The sequence below is a fragment of the Thalassophryne amazonica genome, chromosome 18 (genome assembly GCF_902500255.1).
Source record: "Thalassophryne amazonica chromosome 18, fThaAma1.1, whole genome shotgun sequence".
NCBI lineage: Eukaryota > Metazoa > Chordata > Actinopteri > Batrachoidiformes > Batrachoididae > Thalassophryne > Thalassophryne amazonica.
The window spans coordinates 16713606-16724804 of NC_047120.1; positions in this window are offsets into that span (position 1 = coordinate 16713606).

Sequence of the window (11199 nt, forward strand, 5' to 3'; positions counted from 1 at the left end):
TTGACCTTTGTGCTAGTCGAGTTCGAAGCCTGGCTCAGGGCCCCTTCACACATAACACGAAAGATGCAGAAACCGGAAGGAGATCTGCAAACCAAAAACGCAAATGGGAACCACGAAACATTCCACCTCCTGTCGTGAGTGATGCACAGTCGCACAGGTGTGCACGACACACCAGCGACGGTTTCATGCATGTTTGTGCACAAGCATGAACACAGTGTGAGCAGCTGGAACATGTTGCACCACATTGCACCTCTGTTGTGGAGGACAAAAACCCCATACGCAATAAAAAAAAACACACTGTGAATTACTGAATCCCTCTTATCGAGCAAACAATACAAGTATGAGCCCTCTGTTCCTCTGTAGATGACCCATGATCACAGACATGTAGTCATGACATGACATGAATGCAGCAGTGCGCAAAATAAATAAGGATGACAGCTGCCGTTAAACGCCATAAAAGAAGATGATGGCTCTTCTTCTTCTATGCTGCATCCTGCACCATAAAAAAGGTTTTTTAAAAGCCATCTTTCAAAAAATTGAAACAAGAAAAAAATGTTTTTGAAGCAACATAACAGCTTGAAGAGCCAAAATAAGTGGACAAAAATGGTATGTAAACAGTTCAAAAGTCAGTATTCTTAGTAATTTATTTTCCATGCATTTGTTGTGTTTGTGAACGCAAATACTTATTACTTAATACTTATTTTTACCGATTTATTTTTTCATGCGTTCGTTTTGCGTAATGTTTACGAAAGCAACACGGGTGAGCCGTTTCTGTGACACTTTATAAATATAAAAAAGAGATAAACTGTCACTATTAATACTGTGATTTACTGCTTTTGATAAAGATGATAGGTGTGCAGGTGGAGGACTTTAAGGTGGCTCAGCAGAGGTTGATTGAATTGTGGCCCGAAATTAAAGAATTTCTGAAACGTTCAAACCATGCTGAATATGCACAGCTTTGGATTTAGTCTTTCTTACTTGTTGCCTCCTCCAAAGTAGGGAACAACTTTTCCAACTTTAATTAGGCGTTGTGTAATTTGGGCTGTTTGTTGTTGTGTTGTTATAGGCCAATCTGAGGCCTACTTGTGCTTATTCTTTGCACCATGCACATTTACTTCAATAATCCATTAATATTGTTAAAAATTTGTGCCAGGAAATTGTGTTATTATATTAATATTTATATATATCTAATTATATAAATTGCAGCTACACTATGGCTTTCAATACGGTTTGGTAGATCTCAGTACACTGTTGACCTTAAATGTTGATCTCATTTCAGAAAAGGTTGGGCTGGAATACATCATTGATAACTATTTTCTCATTAATATATAATTAACTGCAACAATGAATCAGTTTGTTTTCATCAAATGAAAATGAACCATGTTAAAGAGCCACATTTATACAGTTGCCCAGTAAGAAAGTCCCTTCGGCTGCTCCCTTGTTTGCACTCGGGGTCGCCACAGCAAATCCAAGGTGGATCTGCATGTTGAATTGGCACAGGTTTTACGCCGGATGCCCTTCCTGACGCAATTCCACGTTACATGGAGAAATGTGGCAGAGGTGGGATTTGAACCCGGAGCCTTCTGCACTGAAAACCAAGCACATTAACCACTTGGCCATCACCCCTGTATTTATACAGTTGCCCAAAGGGGACCTACTTTAAAATACTCACACTGTCTGTCACATTTTGCAGCACGGCCGTAGGAGGTACTAGCGGTTACTTCCCTAAACATTTTACTAGTTCAGCAGTGTCCAAACTATTCCAGAAAGGGCCGAGAGGGTGCAGGTTTTCTTTGCAGCCACTGACTCCAGCAGGTGATTTCACTGATTAACATCACTTTGAGCAGGTGGGATGAGTTTATCAGTAAACTCACCTGCTGGAGTCAGTGGCTGCAAAGAAAACCTGCACCCTCTCGGCCCTTTCTGGAATAGTTTGGACACCACTGTACTAGTTGCTCGTGCAGGCTAATGCATAATGTAAGTGTGTAAGCGTTGGGCTTGAGACCAGAGGATCCTTGGTTCAAACCCCAACCAGACCAGACAATCACGAAAGGCCTTGGGAAAGGTCCTTAATCTCTGAGTTGCTCCCAGTGTGTCGTGAGCATGCATGGGAGCACTGACATCGGTGTGTGTGTGTGTGTGAGAGAGAGAATAGGTGAATGTGAGGCATCATTGTAAAGCGCTTTGATTCAGATAGAAAAGTGTTATATAAATGCAGTCCATTTACCAACATCACGACCATCAACAGCATAATGTAATGGTCAACCTCACCACTAGATGACACTAAATCCCACACACTGTAGCTTTGTTGTAAATTAAATCCAAGACATACTCAGTGACTTGGAAATGTTCATGTATCCATCTCCTGTCTGGTCTAAAGAAGAGTGGCTATAAAAATGATCACATATTACAAATAATTCCTATATGTGGTTTGTCCAATTACTTCTGGACTCTGCAAATGCAAGCACTGTGTATACAAATGGCCACGATTCCTATGAGGTTAATACAATTTTTTTGGTAACCACACTGAATTGAATATCTACATTACAAGCACATCTTGATTGTTTCACTCCAACACCGTTGTGTTGGTGTACAGAAGCAAAATGACAATTTAAAAACTATCCAATAACACCATGAAAGAGGCACTGTTGGGTCATTCAGTGTGACCTCCACATCAGCACTTGCCTGGTTACTGTATATGTGGATAGAGTTTCTTGATCAAAACATAGCACAGATCTTAGTAGAATTTTTTTCAAGGAAGCTAATCCCCAGGTCCTGCAGCCACAATCACGAACCCATAAAGTCTCTGGACACAGACTGTGGGGGGGCTGATGAGTCTGATGGTTTCTTTATATGTCAGCTGGGCTCTGGGGAAGGTATCAGACTGAACACTGAGTGAAGGTCAGCGCCACAACACACGGCTACCAACGTGTGAGACAGGGACCGAAAATTGGCATGACAGATGTGGTGTGTTTGTCAAAGTGCTCCTGCTGATTTTGGGTGTAAAAGGTGAGATTGGTGCACGATAGGTCGTAACAGCTGAACCTGTCGGTGCCAACTGCCCAAACAAAAGCCAAAGGGTCGGGTTCAAGATGTGGCATTTGACAGGAAGGGGGCACATGTTTGGCACTGGGACTTGTCACGTAGTTACAACAGTGGCACGGCTGCCGACTTTGGACCGGACAAACATAGCAGTTGTGCGTGTGTGAGTGGTGGCTCAGGAATAGAAAAGCTGCATAACAGCTTTATGAAGACCATCATGCTGACCCCAATCGACCACAACTGCAGTACAGTGAAGAGTGGAAAACCATCCATTGTTCCCAATCCACCAGAACTACAGTACAGCGAGGTGTGGAAGACTGTCACACTGTCCCAAATCCACCAGAAATACTGCAGAGCAATGTGTGGAAGACCATCCCATTGTCTCCAATCCACCAAAATTAGAGTGCAGCAAGGTGTGGAAGACCATCACACTGTCTCCAATCTACCAGAATTACAGTACAGCGAGGTGTGGAAGACCATCACACTGTCCCAAATCCACCAGAAATACTGCAGAGCAATGTGTGGAAGACCATCCCATTGTCTCCAATCCACCAGAATTACAGTACAGCGAGGTGTGGAAGACCATCACACTGTCCCAAATCCACCAGAAATGCTGCAGAGCAATGTGTGGAAGACCATCCCATTGTCTCCAATCCACCAAAATTAGAGTGCAGCAAGGTGTGGAAGACCATCACACTGTCTCCAATCTACCAGAATTACAGTACAGCGAGGTGTGGAAGACCATCACACTGTCCCAAATCCACCAGAAATACTGCAGAGCAATGTGTGGAAGACCATCCCATTGTCTCCAATCCACCAGAATTAGAGTGCAGCGAGGTGTGGAAGACCAGTGGTGGGCACAGTTCTGCTAATCCGCTATCCGGTAAGTAATTATCGAAGCTAACTTTTTCATTAGCGGATTAGCTTTTCAGATAACTTTGAAAACTATCAGCGGACCAATTAGCTTCCAATAAATTTAGCTCTGATAACTTACAGACCGCCAACATATTTTTACGGGAATAGTGAATAAAGCTCTACAGTTAAAAACATTTGTAAAGTCTGAAATCATAGATTTTATTGATTGCTTGTTACATGTTTTGTACCAGACAGACAGCTGTGAGTGGCAATGCTCGATCCTGTGCCAGCAGAGGAGAGCTGACTACCAGAGAGAAAAGGAAAACAGAGAAAAAAAAAAGATAATTTTTTTCACACCATACAGGGGTGATTCTTTAACTACGGGCACTATTGGCCTTGTAAATGTAATTTCCACCACACCATTGCTTTACAATATAAAGCACCTTGGGGCAACTGTTTGTTGTGATTTGGCGCTATATGCATGTGCTCTGATGTCGCTGTTTATCTCCATAGAAACTACCCAAACAATCTGTCATACAAACTGTTTAAAGGGACATTACAGTGTTGTGGTGGAAATTACGGCAATAGTGTGGGATAACTATTTTGTTTAAAAAAATCACAACAGTTGTATGACATTGAATACTCCAATTATGTTTTGATTATTTTACTGATATTTCATTCAGAGATATTTTAAAACATTAGAAAAAACGTTTCTTTACCATTCATTTTTATCATTGAAGATCAAAAGTCTGGGTGTGGGACAAGCACAAAATGGCAATATTTGCATATAATGATGCTGAAAAAGTCATCATAGACTACTAGAACAAATTTCTTAACACACTTTCATTATAAAGATAACTATAAAAGTGTGAAATTTCCCCTTTTTTCTGTTTTTCATACAATATGATCAAAGGACATAATAAGTGCCCGTAGTCGAAGAATCACCCACAGACTTGCAGCCATATCACACGAGTCATGCACAGGCAGATAGTTTTGATGTATGGTTAAAATTTTAAACAAACTAATTCCGGACAAGTTATTGAAATTAACGTCACCTCTGTCGTTTTACAAAGTGAAAATTTCAGCTATATGTTTTAGTTTTAAACCAATGCACTAATTTGAAGGTTTTAGCATTTAAAGCCACACATGCCGCAATGCATTATGGCAAAATTACTTTCCTGACATCAGTGGTTGGTCAGTATATAACACACAAGTAACTGTGGTGGTTTTTACAAATAAATCTGTATTTGTAAATATGTCATTCTTTTCATTTGTAAATAAAAGGCAAGTTGAAAACTGAAAATTCTGTTTGTTAAGTGATTACCACTTTTAGCAAATGTGTGGCAATTACTCTTCACACAGTGCCATCTACTGGATGGCCAGTAGATGGCAATTTTTCCCATAATGCACTGCGGCCTGTGTGTCTGTACTCTGTAAATGCTAAAACCTTCAAAATTAGTGCATTACTTTAAAATTAAAAGATGCAGTTGATATTTTCCACTTTGTAAAATGACAGAGGTGACATTAATTTCAATAACTAATAACTGGAATTAGTTTGTTCCATTTCAAAATGAGCAAATATTTGCACAAAAACAATAAAGTTTATCAGTTTGAACATTAAATATCTTGTCTTTGTGAGAGGTTGATCTGCGACAGAAGGTCAACAGTAGTCGGTTTAGTTTTTAGCTGTAACTTGCATTAAAGTTTTTGTTTTAGGTGTTTATCGGTTTAGCTTCATAAAAGTTAACTTTTCAGTTAGCGGATTAACAGTTACAGAAGTTAATGTTTTGGTTAGCTGTGCCCACCACTGTGGAAGACCACCCCATTGTCTCCAATCCACCAGAATTATAGTGCAGCAAGGTGGGTAAGACCATCACACTGTCCCAAATCCACCAGAATAACAGTACAGTGAAGAGTGGAAGACCATCACACTGTCCCAAATCCACCAGAAATACAGTACAGTGAAGGGTGGAAGACCATCACACTGTCCCAAATCCACCAGAATTGCAGTAGAGTGAAGGGTGGAAGACCATCACACTGTCCCAAATCCACCAGAATTACAGTACAGTGAAGGGTGGAAGACCATCACACTGTCCCAAATCCACCAGAAATACTGCACAGTGAGGTGTGGAAGACCATCACACTGTCCCAAATCCACCAGAAATACTGTACAGTGAGGTGAGGAAGACCTTCACACTGACCCCTATCCACCAGAATTACAGTACAGTGAAGGGTGGAAGACCATCACACTGTCCCAAATCCACCAGAATTGCAGTAGAGTGAAGGGTGGAAGACCATCACACTGTCCCAAATCCACCAGAATTACAGTACAGTAAAGGGTGGAAGACCATCACACTGTCCCAAATCCACCAGAAACACTGCACAGTGAGGTGTGGAAGACCTTCACACTGACCCCTATCCACCAGAATTACAGTACAGTGAAGGGTGGAAGACCTTCACACTGACCTCTGTCCACCAGAATTACAGTACAGTGAAGGGTGGAAGACCATCACAATGTCCCAAATCCACCAGAATTACAGTACAGTGAAGGGTGGAAGACCTTCACACTGACCCCTATCCACCAGAATTACAGTACAGTGAAGGGTGGAAGACCATCCCACTGTCTCCAATACACAAAAATTACTGCACAGCGAGGTGTGGAAGACCATCACACTGTCGCAAATCAACCAGAAATACTGCACAGTGAGGTGTGGAAGACCTTCACACTGACCCCTATCCACCAGAATTACAGTACAGTGAAGGCTGGAAGACCATCCCACTGTCCCAAATCCACCAGAATTACAGTACAGTGAAGAGTGGAAGACCATCACACTGTCCCAAATCCACCAGAAATACTGCACAGTGAGGTGTGGAAGACCTTCACACTGACCTCTATCCACCAGAATTACAGTACAGTGAAGGGTGGAAGACCATCACAATGTCCCAAATCCACCAGAATTACAGTACAGTGAAGGGTGGAAGACCTTCACACTGACCCCTATCCACCAGAATTACAGTACAGTGAAGGGTGGAAGACCATCACACTGTCCCAAATCCACCAGAAATACTGCACAGTGAGGTGTGGAAGACCTTCACACTGACCTCTATCCACCAGAATTACAGTACAGTGAAGAGTGGAAGACCATCACACTGTCCCAAATCCACCAGAATTACAGTACAGTGAAGAGTGGAAGACCATCACACTGTCCCAAATCCACCAGAAATACAGTACAGTGAAGAGTGGAAGACCATCACACTGTCCCAAATCCACCAGAAACACTGCACAGTGAGGTGTGGAAGACCTTCACACTGACTCCTATCCACCAGAATTACAGTACAGTGAAGGCTGGAAGACCATCCCACTGTCCCAAATCCACCAGAATTACAGTACAGTGAAGAGTGGAAGACCATCACACTGTCCCAAATCCACCAGAAATACTGCACAGTGAGGTGTGGAAGACCTTCACACTGACCCCTATCCACCAGAATTACAGTACAGTGAAGGCTGGAAGACCATCCCACTGTCCCAAATCCACCAGAATTACAGTACAGTGAAGAGTGGAAGACCATCACACTGTCCCAAATCCACCAGAAACACTGCACAGTGAGGTGTGAAAGACCTTCACACTGACCCCTATCCACCAGAATTACAGTACAGTGAAGGGTGGAAGACCATCCCACTGTCTCCAATACACAAAAATTACTGCACAGCGAGGTGTGGAAGACATCACACTGTCGCAAATCAACCAGAAATACTGCACAGTGAGGTGTGGAAGACCTTCACACTGACCCCTATCCACCAGAATTACAGTACAGTGAAAGGTGGAAGATGATCACACTGTCCCAAATCCACCAGAATTGCAGTACAGTGAAGGGTGGAAGACCATCACACTGTCCCAAATCCACCAGAATTACAGTACAGTGAAGGGTGGAAGACGATCACACTGTCCCAAATCCACCAGAATTGCAGTACAGTGACGGGTGGAAGACCATCACACTGTCCCAAATCCACCAGAAATACTGCACAGTGAGGTGTGGAAGACCTTCACACTGTCCCCTATCCACCAGAATTACAGTACAGTGAAGGCTGGAAGACCATCACACTGTCCCAAATCCACCAGAATTACAGTACAGTGAAGGGTGGAAGACCATCACACTGTCCCAAATCCACCAGAATTACAGTACAGTGAAGGGTGGAAGACCTTCACACTGACCCCTATCCACTAGAATTACAGTACAGTGAAAGGTGGAAGACGATCACACTGTCCCAAATCCACCAGAATTGCAGTACAGCGAGGTTTGGAAGACCATCCCACTGTCTCCAATACACAAAAATTACTGCACAGCGAGGTGTGGAAGACCATCACACTGTCCCAAATCCACCAGAAACACTGCACAGTGAGGTGTGGAAGACCTTCACACTGACCCCTATCCACCAGAATTACAGTACAGTGAAGGGTGGAAGACCATCCCACTGTCTCCAATACACAAAAATTACTGCACAGCGAGGTGTGGAAGACCATCACACTGTCGCAAATCAACCAGAAATACTGCACAGTGAGGTGTGGAAGACCTTCACACTGACCCCTATCCACCAGAATTTCAGTACAGTGAAGGCTGGAAGACCATCCCACTGTCCCAAATCCACCAGAAATACTGCACACAGGGGGCACATGTTTGGCACTGGGACTTGTCACGTAGTTACAACAGTGGCACGGCTGCCGACTTTGGACCGGACAAACATAGCAGTTGTGTGTGTGTGAGTGGTGGCTCAGGAATAGAAAAGCTGCATAACAGCTTTATGAAGACCATCATGCTGACCCCAGTCCACCACAACTGCAGTACAGTGAAGTCTAGAAGACCATCACATTGTCCCAAATCCACCAGAATTACTTTCCAGCGAGGTGTGGAAGACCATCCCACTGTCTCCAATACACAAAATTACTGCACAGCGAGGTGTGGAAGACCATCACACTGTTCCCAATTCACTAGAAATAAAGTTTTCAGAGTTACTAGTGGAAATTTTCTGGACTGGACTCTCTGATTCCATTATGGTGATGCTCGACACTGATTGCAGGGAATAAACAGCTTGGATAGCTGCAGTTAGGAGGACAAGCCTAAGGCAAATGGAGTCAGTCAGTTGGTCGACAAACACATAACTAACGCTTTCAGAACAACTGCATATTCATCACTGGTATCAGGTTAAGTAGGTGTGCTAGCACAGGGGAACGTGTGCACCTGTTCAGATACGCACCTGTAGGCCTTTTGTTGCATGTAAATTGTGAAGTCCATCACACCATCCTCTCAAAGCACTTCATAATTGCAGAGTCCTGGTAGTCACTGAGGCCGCTGTTGCTTATTTAATAAAGTGTGTGATGCAACAGTACGTGCTGGCTGACAAAGTGTGTTCTTGGCTCATTTTTTCCACTGCAGATTGTCCACTAACTGTTCCTCTGACAGTGATCTGATGAGGATCAACCAAACTGAGACATGTTTTATGGATTTACATTGAGTGCTTGAAGCCCTTCTACAGTTTGCAAACACAGATCTCAGTCTTATTCCAAAATGGAGCAAATTAATTTTTTTCCCCTCAAAATTCTACTCACAACATCTCATACTGACAACATTTAGGGGAGGTGATGGGCGAGTGGTTAAGTGTTGGGATTGAAACCAGAGGATCCTCAGTTCAAATCCCAGCCTGACTGGAAAATCGCTAAGGGACTTTGGGCAAGGTCCTTAATCCCCTAGTTGCTCCCAGTGTGTATCGGGCATCTTGCATGGCAGCAGCCTGACATCAGGGTGAATGTGAGGCATTGATGTGTAAAGCGCTTTGAGCGTCTGATGCAGATGGAAAAGCGCTATATAAATGCAGTCCATTTACACTTTACAACATGACATTATTATTTTTGCAAATGTATTAATAAAAAAAGAAACTAAAAAAAAAAAAAAAAAAAAAATCACATGTACCTTAAGTATTCACACCCTTTGCTCAATACTTAGTTGATGCATCTTTGACAGCAATTACAGCCTTAAGTCTTCTTTGGGCAGTTTTGCCCATTCCTCTTTGCAGCACCTCTCAAGGTCCATCAGGTAGGATGGGGAGCGTCAGTGCACAGCCATTTTCAGATCTCTCCAGAGACGTTCAGTCAGGTTCAGGTCTGGGCTCTGGCTGGGCCACTCAAGGACATTCACAGAATTGTCCTGAATAAGCCACTCCTTTATCTTGGATATCTTGGCTGTGTGTTTAGGGTCATTGTCCTGCTGAAAGATGAACCGTCACCCCAGTCTGAGGTCAGAGTGCTCTGGAGCAGGTTTTCATCCAGGATGTCTCTGTATATTGAGCCACTCTACCATACAGGCCTGCGTGGTGGATTGCTGCACAGATGGTTGTCCTTCTGTTAGGTTCTCCCCTCTCCACAGAGGAATGCTGGAGCTCTGACAGAGTGACCATTGGGTTCTTGGTCACCTCCCTGACTAAGGCCCTTCTTCCTTGATCGCTCAGTTTAGACAGGTAGTCAGCTCTAGGAAGAGCCTCGGTGAATCTGAACTTATTCCATTTCCAGATCATGGAGGTCACTGTGCTCATTGAGACCTTCAAAGCAGCAGAAATGTTTCTCTACCCTTCTCCAGATTTGTGCCTCAAGACTATCCTGTGACAGATTTCTACAGACAATTGCTTTGCTTGGTTTGTGCTCTGACATGCTGTCAACTGTGGGACCTTGTATGTAGACAGGTGTGTGTCTTTCCAGATCACCCCAGGTGGACTCCAATTAAGCTGTAGGAACATCTCAATGATGATCAGTGGAAACAGGATGCACCTGAGCTCAAATCTGAGTTTCATGGCAAAGGCTGTGAATACTTATGTACATGTGATTTCTTGATATTTTATTTCTCATAAATTTGCAAAAAAAAAAAAAAAAAAAAAAATTAACATTGTCATTATCGGGTATTGTGTGTAGAATTTTGAGGGGAAAAATTTGAATTTACTCCATTTTGGAGTAACGCTGTAACATAACAAAATTTGGAAACAGTGAAGTGCTGTGAATACTTTCTGGATGCAGTGTAACGGTGTATTTTCTTGAGGCACCCGATAGTTTTCTCCCGTATTTAGTTGTGTGCAGGTTCACGTCAGTAAGTTCTAGTTTCTTTTCTTGGCCCACTCCACTCTCTGCACTCTCTCTGTGGTTGTTTTGTGAGTAGGGTTGCCAACCGTCCCTTGAAAAATGGAATCGTCCCTTAATTGGAAATAAAAGTGTGCGTTCCGTAGTGACCTGAAACGGGACGCAGTTTGTCCCGTATTTC